Raw genomic sequence first — 14,448 nt, 5'->3', positions numbered from 1 at the left:
TGGACTAATTCCTTAATAGACACAATCTGCCAAAACTCATGCAAGAAGTGGACAATCTGCAAATGACAAATGCTGGAGAGGCTGTGGAGAAAAGGGAACCCTCCTACACTGCTGGTGGGAATGGAGTTTGGTGCAGCCACTGTGGAAAACAGTATGGAGATTCGTCAATAGACTAGGAATAGACTTACCATATGACTCAGGAATCCTGCTCCTGGGCATATATCCAGAAGGAACCCTACTTCAAAATGATACCTGCACCCCAATGTTCATAGTAGTACTATTTACAACAGCCAAGACATGGAAACAGCCTAAATGTCCATCAACAGATGACTGGATAAAGGTGTCGTATATTTATACAATGGAATACTATTCAGCCATAAAAACAGACAACATAACGCCATTTGCAGCAACATGGATGTTCCTGGAGAATGTCATTCTACGTGAAGTAAGCCAGAAAAAGAAAGAAAAATACTATATGAGATTGCTCATATGCGGAATCCAAAACAAAAACAAAAACAAAAACAAAAACAACATAAATATAAAACAAACAGATTCATAGACACAGAATACAAACCTGTGGTTGTCAAGGGGGAGAGGAGTGGGAAGGGACAGACTTCAAAACGCAGAATAGATAAACGAGATTATACTGTATAGCACAGGGAAATATATACAAGATCTTGTGGTAGCCCACAGTGAGAAAAAAAAATGTGACAGTGAATATATGTATATTCATGTATAACTGAAAAATTGTGCTCTACACTGGAATTTGACACAGCATTGTAAAATGACTATAATTCAATTAAAAATGTAAAAAAACTAGGGGGAAATAACATATAAAATAAAAGCAAAAGAAAGTATAAAATTAATTGTTAAAAAAAAAAGAAGTGGACAATACGAATGGGCCTATATCTATTAAATAAATTGACTCAATAATTAACAACCTTCCAAAACAGAAAGCACCAGGCCCAGATGGGTTCACTGGTGAATTCTAGTAAATACTTAAGGAGTAAATTAGACCGATTCTCTATAATCTCCTCTAGATGATAAAAGCAAAGAAAATACTTCCTAACTTATTCTAAAGGCCGGCATTACTCTAATACCAAAATCAGACCAAGAAAAGAAGACTACAGACCATTTTTTCATGAACATTGATGCAAAAATCCTCAACAAAATATTAGTAAATCAAATCCAACAACGTATTAAAAGAATTATACACCACAACCAAATGGGATTTATCTCAAGTATGCAAGACTCGTTCAACATTAGAAGATTAACTGATGTAATCCCTTACATCAGGCTAAAGGAGAAAAACCACATTATCATATCAATAGATATAGAAAAAAACATCTGACAAAATCCTACACTCATTCATGACAAAAATTCTCAGCAAACTAAGAATATAGAGGAGCTTCATTAACTTGATAAAGAACATCTACAAAATACCTACAGCTAACATTATACTTTATGGTGAAAAACTCAAAGCTTTCCTTTTAAGATTAAGAACAAAGCAATGATGTCCCCTCTCACCACTCCTTTTCAACATTGTACTGGACATCTAGCTAATGCAGTAAGACAAGAAAAGAAACGAAAAGACATACAAATTGAGAAGGAAGACATAAAACTGTCTTTGTTCACAGATGACATGGTCATCTACATAGAAAATCCAAAAGAATCAACAAAAAACTCCCAGAATTAATAAACGATTATAGCAAAGTTGCAAGATATAAGGTTAATATACAAAAGTCAGTTGTTTTCCTATATACCAGCAATTAAAAAGTGGAATTTGACATTAAAAACACAATGCCACTTACATTAGTACCTCTTCAAATTAAATACTTAAGGTATAACTAACCAAAAATGTACAAGAGCTACATAGGGAAAATTATAAAACTCTGATGAATGAGGTGGAAAGATATAGGTCAGTGGTAGAGTGCATGCCAGCATACACAAGGTCCTGGATTAAATTCCCAGTACCTCTGTTTAAAAAAGAAAAACAAATAAATAAAACTCAAATTACTTCCCCCATTAAAAAAAAAATGAAAACTTTGATGAAGGAAATCAAAGAAATAAATAAATCGATATTTATTGTCAGATCTTCCCAACTTGATCTACAGATTTAATACAGTCCCAGTCAAAATCCCAGCAGTTATTTTGTGGATGTCTAAAGTTTGTATGGAGAGGCAGAAGACCCAGAATATCCAAGACAATACTGAAGAAGAACAATGTTAATGGACTGACACTACCTGACTCCACGATACAGTATAAAGCTATGGTAATCAAGACAATGTAGTGTTGGTGAAAGAACAGATTAAAAGATCAATGTAAGACAACAGAGAGTCCAGAAACAGACCCATATAAATATAGTCAACTGATCTTTAACAAAGGAGTAAAGGCACAAAGGCATTTTTCTCAAGTGCATATGGAATATTCTCTAGGATACATCACATGTTAGACCACAAAACAAGTCTTAATAAATTAAAAAACTGAAATCATATCAAGCATATTTTCTGACCACAATGATATAAAACTAGACATCAATCACAAGATAAAAACTGGAAAGTTCACAAATATGTGGAGATGAACCACACTACTGAACAACCAATGGGTCAACAAAGAACTCGAAAGAGAAATCAAAAAATACCTTGAGGCAAATGAAAATGGAAATATAATATACCCAAACTTACGGGATGCAGCAAAAGTAGTTATAAAAGGGAAGTAAACAGTAATAAATGCCTGCCTAAAGAAACAAGAAAAGTCTCAAATAAGCAACATAACTTTACATTTCAAAGAACTAGAAAAAGAACAAATGAAGCCTTAAGTGGAAGGAAATAACAAAGATCAGAGCAAAAATAAATGAATTAGAGACTAAAAAGGCAATAGAAAAGATTAATGAAACCAAGAGCTGGTTCTCTGAAAAAGTAAATGAAATTGACAGACCTTTAGCTAAAATAACCCAGATAAAGACAGAGGACAAAATAAACAAACAAACAAACAAAATAAATGAAAATCAGAAGTAAAAGAGGAGATAATACAATTGGTATCTTAGAAATATGAAGTATCATAAGACACTACTACAATTATTAGCCAAAAAATTGGACACCCTAGAAGAAATAGATAAATTCCTAAAAATACACAACCTCCCAAGACTGAGTCATGAAGACATAGAAAATACGAAGAGGCGGTTTACTAGTAAGGAGATTGAATCAGTAATCAAAAACCTCCCAACAAACAAAAGTCCAGGACAAGATGGCTTCACTGGTGAACTCTATCAAACATTCAAAGAAGAATTAATACCAATCCTTCTCAAACTTCCAAAAAAATGAAAGAGGAGGGAACACTTCCAAACTCATTTTACAAGGCCAGCATTACCCTCATACCAAAACCAGACAAAGATACCACAAGAAAAGAAAGTTATAGGCCAATATCATCCCTGATAAACATAGACGCCAAAATCATCAACAAAATGTTAGCAAATAGAATTCAACAGTACATTAAAAGGACCATATACCATGATCAAGTAGGATTTATTTCAGGGATGCAAGGATGGTTCAACATCTAAATCATTCAATGTGATACACCACATTAACCAAATGAAGGATAAAAAGCATCTGATCACCTCACTAGATCCAAAAAAAAGCATATGACAAAATTCAACATCCCTTATGATAAAAATTCTCAACAAAGTGGGTATAGAGAGAATATACCTCAATATAATAAAGGCCATATATAACAAGCCCACAGCTTATGTCATACTGAACTATGAAAAGCTGAAAGCATTTCCTCCAACATCAAGAACAAGACAACGATGTCCACTCTTAACACTTTTATTCACAATATTGGAAGTCCTAGCCAGAGCAATTAGGCAAGAAAAATAAATAAAAGGCATCTAAATTGGAAAGGAAGAAGTAAAACAATCACTATTTGCCAATGATATGATATTATACATAGAACACCCTAAAGACTCCGCCAAAAAATTCTTAGAATAAATTAACTCAGCAAAGTTTCAGGATACAAAATCAATATATAAAAATCAGTTGCATTTTTATACACTAATAATAAACTATCATAAAGAGCAATTAAGAAAATAATCCCATTCACAATCACATTATAAAGAATAAAATACCCAGGAATAAATTTAACCACAGAAGTGAAAGACATGTATGCTGAAAACTCTAAGACAATGATGAAAGAAACTGAAGAAGACACAAATAAGTGGAAAGATATTCATGCTCATGGACTGGAAGAATTAATATTACTAAAATGTCCATACTACCCAAAGCAATCTACAGGATCAACGCAATTCCTATCAAAATTCCAATAGCATTTTTCACAAAAATATAATAAACAATCCTAAAATCTGTATGAAATCACAAAAGATCCCAAACAGCCAATGCAATCTTGAGAAAGAACAAAGCTGAAGGCATCACGGTCCCTGATTTCAAAATATATTACAAAGCTATTGTTATCAAAACAGTATAATATTGGCATAAAAACAGACACAAATATCAATGAAACAGAATAAAGAGCCCAAAGTAAATCCATGCATACATGGCCAATTAATTTACAACAAAGGGGCCAAGAATATACAACGGGGGAAGGACAGTCTCCTCAATAAATGGTGTTGGAAAACTGGACAGCCACATGCAAAAGAATAAAACTGGACTACTATCTTATACCATATACAAATGCTAACTTGAAATGTATTAAAAACTTGAATTTAAGACCTGAAACCATAAAATTCTTGAGGACAAAACATAGGCATAAGCTCCTTGCCATCCATCCTGGTGACTTTTTTTTTTTTTTTTTTGATCTGACACCAAAAGTAAAGGTAACAAGAGCAAAAATAAACAAGTGGGACTACATCAAACTAAAAAGCTTCAACCATCAATAAAATGAAAAGGCAACCTACTGAATAGGAGAAAATGTTTACAAATCATGAATTCAATAAGAGCTTAATATCCAAAATAAAGAACTCATATACCTTAGTGTCAAAACCCCAAACAATTCAATTAAAAAAATGGCAGAAGATCTGAATAGATATTTTTCCAAAGAAGACATACAGATGGCCAACTGGTACACAGAAAGATGTTTAATAATACTAATCTGTATCCATGGATACAGAGGGCCAATCATATGTGGAATCTTAAAAAACAAACAAAACAAAACCTCACTAAGCTTATAGATATAGAGAACTGATTGGTGGTTACCAGAGATGGGGGGTGGGTGGGCAAAATGGGTCAGGAGGGTCAAAAGGCACAAACTTTCAGTTATAAAATAAATAAGTCAGGGGATGTAGTGTACAGCATGGTGACTATGGTTAATATATTACATATGTGAAAGTTGCTAAGAGAGTAAAAGTTCCTATCACAAGAAAAAAAATTCTGTAACTATGTATAATGATGAATGTTAACTATATTTATTGTGTGATCATTTTGCAATATATATAAATATCAAATCATTATGTTGTACAAAACTACAATGAGATATCACCTCACAACAGCTAGAATGGTCATCATGAAAAAGTCGACAAACAATGAATGCTGGAGAGGGTGTGGAGAAAAGGCAACCCTCCTACACTGTTGGTGGAAATGTTAATTGGTGCAGCACTATGGTAAACAGTATGGAGGTGCCTTAAAAAACTAAAAATAGACTTACCATATGATCCAGCAATCCCACTCCTGGGCATATACCCAAAGAAAAATATAATTCAAAAAGACACATGCATCCCAATGTTCATAGCAGCACTATTTACAATTGCCAAGACACAGAAACAACCCAAAATGTCCATCAACAGGTGACTGGATAAAGAAAATGTGATATATATACACAATGGAATACTACTCAGCCATAAAAAATAAAGTAATGCCATTTGGTGGGGGTAGGGTGCAGGATATAGCTCAGTGGTAGAGCATGTGCTTAGTATGCACAAGGTCCTGGGTTCAATTCCCAGTACCTCTATTAGATAAATGAATAAATGAATAAATGAATGAATGAATGAATGAATAAACCTAATTGCCTCCCCTTACCAAAAAATAAAAAGTAAAAAATAAATGCCATCTGCAGCAACATGGATGGACCTGGAGATTGTCATTCTAAGTGAAATTAGCCAGAAAGAGAAAAAAAAATGCCATATGATATCACTTATATGTGGAATCCAAAAAAAGGGGACACAAATGAACTACTTATTATTTATAACTTAGCTGACTGATTTCTTGAATATGTGTAAGCACATTTGACTGTCCTTTATGATTGGATTACTGTATTCTGTTGATTCTTACTTTGTGGTTGGCTTTATTCCTTTGATAACTAGGTAAGTTTAAGAAGCTAAGGCTCTAAACTGTTCCTAGAAATAATGAACAGTACATATATGTAAATTTTAAAATAGTATTATCTCTCAATGAGTCGCTCTTCCTAGAATAAACTTTGTTTACCCCCCAAAAATCATTATGTTGTACACCTGAAACTAACACAATGTCATATGTCAATTATACCTCAATTTTTAAAAAAAGGAGCAAATACAATGGAGTAAAAATAATCTTCTTGACAAATAGTGCTGGGACAACTGGAAATCCACATGTAAAAAGTGAATCTAGACCCGGACTTTAAACCTTTTGCCTAAACTAACTCAAAATGGATCACAGACATAAATGTAAAACACAAAACTATAAACTCCCAGAAGATAACACAGGAAAAAACCTAGGTAATCTTGGATTTGGCAATGACTTTAGATACAACACCAAAGGCACAATCCATGAAAGGAATAACTGTTAAGCTAGACTTCATTAAAATTAAAAAACTTCTCAAGAGAATGAGAAGGCCTGGGAGAAAGTACTTGCAAAACACACATCTGATACAAGACTGTTATTCAAAATACACAAAGAACTCTTAATACTCAACAATAAGGAAACAAACAACCCAATTAAAAAATAGGCAAAAGCTCTTAACAGACATTTTGCCCAAAGATACACAGACAGCAAATAAACATACGAAGAGACGCTCAACATTGTATGTCATCAGGGAAATGCAAATTGAAACAACAATGACATACCACTACACATCTATTCTATTGGCTAAAATCTGGATCACTGACAACACCAAATGCTGACAAAGGTGTGAAGCAAAAGGAACTCTCATTCGTTGCCAGTGGGAATGCAAAATGGTAGAGCCATTTTGGAAGACAATTTGGCAACTTCTTACAAAAACAAACATATTCTTACCACACGATCTAGCAATCATGCTCTTTGGTATCTATCCAAAGGGGCTGAAAACTTATGTCCACACAAAAACTTCACATAGATTTTTATAGCAGCTTTATTTATACCTGCCAAAAATTGAGAGGGGAGGGTGTAGCTCAGTGGTAAAGTGCATGTTTAGTATGCAAGAGCTCATGGGTTCAATCCCCAGTACTTCTGTTAAATAACAATAAATAAATAAATAAACCTAATTACTCCCCAAACCAAAAACAAAACAAAAAAAATTATAATTGGCAAAAATTGGAAGCAACCAAGATATCCTTCAGCAGGTGAATGGATAAATAAACTGTGGTATATCCAGACAATGGTATATTATTCAGCACTAAAAAAAAATGAGGTATTAAGCCATGAAAAGACGTGGAAGCTTAAATGCATTTTAAGTGAAAGATGGCAATCTGAAAAGGCTACATACTGTATGATTCAAACTATATGGCTTTCTGGAAAAGGCATATAGCTCTGGTGACAGTATAAAGATCAGTGGTTACTGGGAGTAGAGAGGTAGGGGGGAAAGATGAATAGCTGGAGCAAAGAGGATTTTTAGGGCAGTGAAAATACTCTATATGATAATATAATGATGAATACATGTCATTATATACTTGTCCAAACCCATTAAATGTACAACACCAAGAGGGAACTCTAAGGTAAGCTATGGACTGTGGGAGATTATGATGTGTCAGTAGAGGTTCATTAGTTGTAACAAATGTGCCACTCTGGTGGGGAATGTTGGTAACAGGGGAGGCTATGTATGTGTGGAGGCAGAGAGTATGTGGGGAAATCTCTGTCCCTTCCTCTCAATTTTGCTGTGAATCTAAAATTGCTCTAAAAAAGTCTTTAAAAATGTTTAAGAAAAATCACCAAGGAAAAATATACAGCTTATTACAAGTTCATTGTCATAGAGTGCTCAGAAAAAGCCTGAAAAATTAAGCCTTAAGTAGAGTACTTATTGCTTATATTTCTAATGTTAAGACAGAAAAGCATGGCAGAGCAGAAAGTCCAGCTACCGAACAAGAATTGTCGTCTCTTTGACAGAGCTCCAATCCAATTATGCCCTAGCCACTGATTTTTCTATCACCATTTCCTCTTTGTTTCAGAGACAGCATCCACGACCTTTTGTTCATGTGGTGGAGGAAAATATTGCTTCCCAGAAAGGCTTAGCCCGCTGCATTTTACTAGATCAAGAAAAAACAAAAAGCCATCCGACTCTGACAAGCTGATTACTGTCTATGGAGGAGCAAAATGCTTCCCTTAGGACTAAGAGAATAGCCAACAAGGTACAATATGTTCAAACCTTTAACCACTGCTCTGCCATGAGCTGCTACATATGTGCACACAACTCTCTCTCCTCTGAGCATTCACATGCGTAACTGAAAGTGCAAGCCTCCATAAGGCCTTGTCTGGCTATAGCTTCAAATGCATATACAGTGAACGAATGCTGAAATAGTCTCCCCTTCTCGCTTTTGCAATTATCTAGGTAAAATTTAAAAGGGAAGAAAAGGAAGGGCTGAAGAGGGAATAGCTAAATTGTTGAATCTAATATGGTACCCTATAAAACATACTTCGACATCTAGACTCCTGAAAATTTTAGGTAACTTTTATTGTCCTCTCTCAGTACTAAGTGGGCTACAGTCTTTTCCTTAGTCCTAAGAAATACCTGAAACTGAAGTAAAATGACAACTGTCTGAAGTTATAAACATAAAACAGTGAACAAATTAATGCATACAGATTGCCACTGTGTAAAAAAAATGATGCTCACTGAAGTGATAGATGTCTGTACTACTATCTGCCCACTCTGGTATTATACAGCTAACTCCACCTACACACCACAACTGAGATCTTTAAAACTTGATTTCACTTGATTCAAATAACTTTTAGTAGTGAAAAGTTTGTTGTTGTTGTTGTTGTTCTGGTCAGTAAGCTTGAGAACAGAGACACAAAAAGGAGGTAACTGAAGCTAGCATTGAAATGGAGGACCTTTCTCTTTTTTAAAATAATCATCCATTCTATTAAGTTGTCATGGTCTATCTGATAATCTCTTAAGAGCCAAGTTTGTAGTTTGCTCAGTGGGTTGCTGCTCTGAATCACTTTTTTTTTTAATTAAATATTTACAGTTTTACAGAAACATTCAGCAGGACACACACACACATTTATACGCACAACTGATTGGCTTGTCGGAGGCATCCAGCAAAGTAAACAAGAGATCTTTGGAAACCTAGAGTAATCATTTTGGTAGTTTGTGACCTTGCCCAAAGAGGCATTCTCAGCTCTGAGGCCAAGAATTTGACTTCATGGTCAGAGGTAGAAAAGACGAGATTCCAGTCAGATATTTCCTGCACTTGAATGCAGAATTAGTTTTACATATTCCACAGTTATATAATCATTATCAGAATCAAGAAGGAAATGTATATTTTAAAAAACTTTCCAGTAAAAGATAAAGATATTCAGACAAAACATACAAAGAATACCTTAACTAAAAATATCAACTATAAGACTCTCCAATCTCTTTTGATCCTTTATGTGTACTTCTACGTATTTTTATCACAAATTATTTCACATAAATATTTCCATATATCTACTTAGCCATATTGTTTCACTTCCAATGATAAATGAAATGTCCACTGCATCAACACACCACAGTTCATAAGAGAAAAGGAAAGAGCAGATATGTGGAAGTGCTGCTATGAAGTCGAAGAAGGAAAATTGTGAGATGTGAGTGGAGAAGAATTCTAGTATTTAACAGTTAAGATCCTCCATATGTAGTCATATGTCCAAAAAGTCAGAGAATAAGCAAGTTAGCAATCACTGGGCAGATCATACATCTCACTACACTGGTAACATACTCCTAATCATATCCTGATCTCACCTTAGTCATATTTCCTCTTATTACCAATCAGTACAGCAGCCACAATCACAAAAGCCCCACTGCTACATGGCACTATGTAAAGCAAGACAGCCAAATACCATCCTTTGCATTTGGGAGAATATAGGCATAAAACTAAGACAAGGAAGGGAATATGAAGCAGGAAGTGACCCAGTCTAGAATTCACAAAGATGATACCACAATGTTTCTTTGGGCCTGTTAGCGGAGAATGCTGAAGCTATGATTTTTAGGTCACAGTTTTCTAGTTCTGTCTACATTTCTGGTTGGTCAAAAATTAGTTTTCTTTCCTATCTTAAAACCATGTCCCTGCTACTAAACAGTGGTTGTTTACCTCACAGAGAGTTAGATACATCTCAGCAGCATTTCTAGGCAGATAAAAAACATTACAGATTAATAAGACTAAGGCAGTTGCAGAGAGGGCTCTTCATTTTAGTAAGAATTCTTATCTTTTTGTACAGGCAGACTCAGCTGTTGACCCAGCTCTCTGGTATGGCAGCCAGACGTCTCTCTAGATCAGAAACAAACTATAGCCAGGACTTAAGTGATTGCATTTGGGCCATTTACCACCACTACTTACAACACATTTTTTTTTTCTATGCTAGATGTGCATATTTACATATGTATGGAAAAGAATAAGGAAGCAATTTATCCCAATAGAAGTGCTGGTCTGAAGTCTGTCTCAGTTTGTATTGCAGCTCCATCACACACACAAAAATTTTTTTAATGGAGGTACTGGGGATTAAACCCAGGACCACGTGCATGCTAAGCACATGCTGTACCATAGAGTAATTACCCTCCTCCTACAAAATATTATATGACCTTGTACAAGTTATTTAACCTCTCTGAGCCTTCATTTTCTCAATTATAAAATGGAGATAACATTATATCCTCCCTCAGGGGATTTCTAGGGTTAAATAAAATAGTATCTGTTAGTACTTCTGAACAATACATAAGAGCTCAGCTTGCTTTAGTTATTGTTGCTGTTGCTGCTATTATCGTTATCATGACATTGATAAAGCCAAATAATTCTCTTCGTATTTTGTTCTCTCCCATTTCCCCCATATGATCCCCAGGTGGCATATAATTTTCCTATACATTATATCTTTATTATTGTATTATCTAATTATTTTATTTTGGTGAGGGGGGATTAAGTTTGTTCTACTTTTTTAGAGGAGGTACTGGGAATTGAACCCAAGACCTTGTGCATGCTAAGCACGCACTCTAACACTTGAGCTATACCCTCCCCTCTTTCCTATAGATTATATAAACACATTTCCTCTAAGTTGTAGATGTATGTAGGCATACATAAGATGTTGGCCTGCACTAATTAATGTTAATCCTGAACGCTATGCTATAGAGCTATGCTATAGAGTTCATTTTTATCATAGTCAATTCAGTTCAGTAAGTAAGGAAATTAAATTAGTATTGAGGCCAAGACTGGAAGCTTCTCATATGAAGCCAAATTTAAAACATAAAGAGTCAACATCTCTATGAAAAGAGATCTTACCCAATAACAGGGAGTTAACTTTCCAAGTAGACAGGAAACTTGAATCCTAGAACTAAAGAAATCAGGTCACTCCTTTTCTCCCACATTTTATCAATCTAAAATTTTCAGGCCAGGACAAGGAGGAAATGTCTCTTTCTATCCAAAGAGAATTAAGTTGTTTCTAGTGTTTACTTGGGCCCTTCTTAAGATTTATACTTCTCAACTAGCTCCTAGCAGAAGGAAGTTGAGATAGCCCAAAAACAAAACTAAGAAATAAATCTGTTTATCTTTGACATCTCATAAGTTGCCATGTCTCCTTTGCTCAGAGTCCATTCCTCCTAAACCAGTCCTCATCTGCTAACCCCTAAACCTTTGAAAACTTATATTTCTTTATGTAGTCAATTTCACATCTGTGGTTAAACTAATTCATACTAAAGTGTGAATGACAGCTCCCATATTTTTCTGTTAACATTAATTTACATGAATCTTTAATTAATACAGAAGTACAGGAGTTTATTTGAACTGATTTTTTTTTCTTTCATTTTAACAGTTTTTAATGAAAGCTGTATACAAGATTACTTTATTCCTGCATCTTTTCAATTGTTTCTTCCTTGTATTTGCCCTTTTCCTTTCCTACTTGGCGAGACTTGGCTTTACGTTCGAGGATCTTTTTGTGGTCTTTGTCCAGTTTTAGTCTGGTGATAACCACCTTGCTGGGGTGAATGCCCACGTGGACAGTCATGCCATTTGCTTTCTCCCGCTGCACTTGTTCAATGTAGATGACATATTTCTCCCTGTAAACCTGGACTACTTTGCCAATCTGTTGCCCTTTGTAGTGCCCTTGTACAACCTGAACTTCATCATCCTTTCAGATAGGCATGGATCGAACATTGTACTTCTGTCTCAGCTCTTTGGAAACAGGAGAAGACATAATCTTTCTGTGAATGTGGGAAGGTGCATTGAAATGCCTTTTACGGTTCCTGCTTCGGTCAGAAGTCACGAAGGGATTGAACTTCATTTTGGCCGCTGGCATTTCAGCGATGGCCACGAAAGGGAAGAGCTGATTTTTTTCAATTACATATAAGGCTGCCCATGAGAGGGAGGGAGAAGAGACATCATTGTCTTCAACCTCAACAGAGGAAAAGGGATTACAGGCTTTACTTCCTCTTGTCTTGCCTGGCCCTAATATCTTGACTCCCCAGATATAGCCCATCCAGTGTTCATTCTGTCCTTGTTCCCAATATCTAGAATGAGTAAAACTGTCACCAGGCAAGCCAAAAACCTTAACATCAGAGAGACTCCCAGTAGAGACAAAAGGCTGGCCACCTAAATCTCCCTAGATTGAGTTTTGTATTTTTAGAGAGACAGAGCTGTGACCTCACCAGTCTTAATTTTCTCTCTTCCTTTCTCCAGCTATTCCCAATCACATGGTTATCTGCTCATAACTTTAAAAAATTAGAGGACTGCATGATTCTAACTATATGATATTCTGGAAAAGGCAAAACTATGATAGTAAAAAGATCAGTGGTTACCAAGGGTTGGGGTGGGGTAGAGGGGATGAACAGGTGGAACAACTGGGGATTTTTAGGGCAGTGAAACTATTCTGTATGATACTGTATCGGAAGATACATATTATTATACACTTTGTCAAAATCTATAGAATGTACAACAAAGAGTGAACTCTAATGTAAACTATGGACTTCAGTTAATAATAATGTATCAATATTGACTCATCAGCTATAACAAATGTACTACACTAATACAAGATGCGGGGGTTGAGGGTGGAACATGGGGTGGGTGTGTGGGAACTCTGTACTTTTCTCTCAATTTTTCTGTAAATGTAAAATTGCCCTAAATGATAAAGTCTACTAACTTTTTTTTTAATTAGAGGAAACACTGATTTATAATAATCCCCACCAGGTACACGGCTAATAAGAGCCAAGATAAGTAGTACAAGAGAAAAGCCAAAAGTAAAAAATTAAGACTATAGGGCTTGATCTCAAACTGGAGAGGACAGTGACTAAAGACAAGGAAAGAGACCTGAGGAAGTGAGAGAAGGAAAGACAACTCTTGTAGCATTTTTATAGTGGCTGGTGTGCAAAACACTAATGTTATCTCCCTCAGAGAAAGACAAGAGACGCCAAGCTTATATGCGGCACTGAGATACTCAGCAGAAAAATCACCACCATTAAGCCTCTGGCATACTTACGAGTGTCACCCTGAGGCCTCTCCCTGTGGCTAAGAAATCAGAGCTTGTCACTATAACCAAGTCTGCAACCTGTTCTGGTGCCAATCTTTATAGTAGATTGAGGTATTTTTCAGGAAAATCAAGGGATAATTGCCCAGTATCAAAAGAAGATCTGACCCTTGGGAGGAGAGAAGAGGCGTTCCTTTTGCCACAGATGATTCTCTCTGGAATAACATAAATGGTTCTTAGAGAGACTATGTATCTGATAAGCAGAGCTGCAACTCTGACAGCCAATCTGCTGAATGCTGAACAGAACTCAGCTTTCTACAGTGACTCAAAGGACACAGCAAGGCTGCAGATTTATTCTGCTGACTTTCCCTGCAGAGCTACTCAAGTTTTTCAAAGGCAAAAGGGAAGAACTCTTTCTTTCCAACCCAGGGAATTGCAAATTCCACCTGGGATCTAAAGCCAGAACTGTGTTTGCTCAAAATCTGACATCATCAATGTGAACAACAAGATTTAAAAGCTGGAATGATGACTGGCAATTTTAGCCTTTAGAGCAGAAGCTGGTTTAGCTCTTCAATCTGCCGGCAGAATCAGCAGCCACACAGGGCACGTGGTGTGCCAGACTGGGAATGGGCTA

General features: G+C 35.8%; 1 protein-coding gene and 1 pseudogene across 8 annotated transcripts in view; both read right to left on the bottom strand.

Annotated features, from left to right (window-relative positions):
* Nucleotides 1–14,448, bottom strand: part of LOC105076295 (cyclic AMP-dependent transcription factor ATF-7) — an 81,685-nt gene that overhangs the window by 44,649 nt on the left and 22,588 nt on the right. The gene's annotated exons all lie outside the window — the stretch shown is intronic.
* LOC105076294 (large ribosomal subunit protein uL24-like) lies at nt 12,144–12,774 on the bottom strand (annotated as a pseudogene).

This window comes from Camelus bactrianus, chromosome 12 (assembly GCF_048773025.1).
Source record: "Camelus bactrianus isolate YW-2024 breed Bactrian camel chromosome 12, ASM4877302v1, whole genome shotgun sequence".
Lineage (NCBI taxonomy): Eukaryota > Metazoa > Chordata > Mammalia > Artiodactyla > Camelidae > Camelus > Camelus bactrianus.
This window is presented reverse-complemented; position numbering and strand designations above follow the sequence as displayed.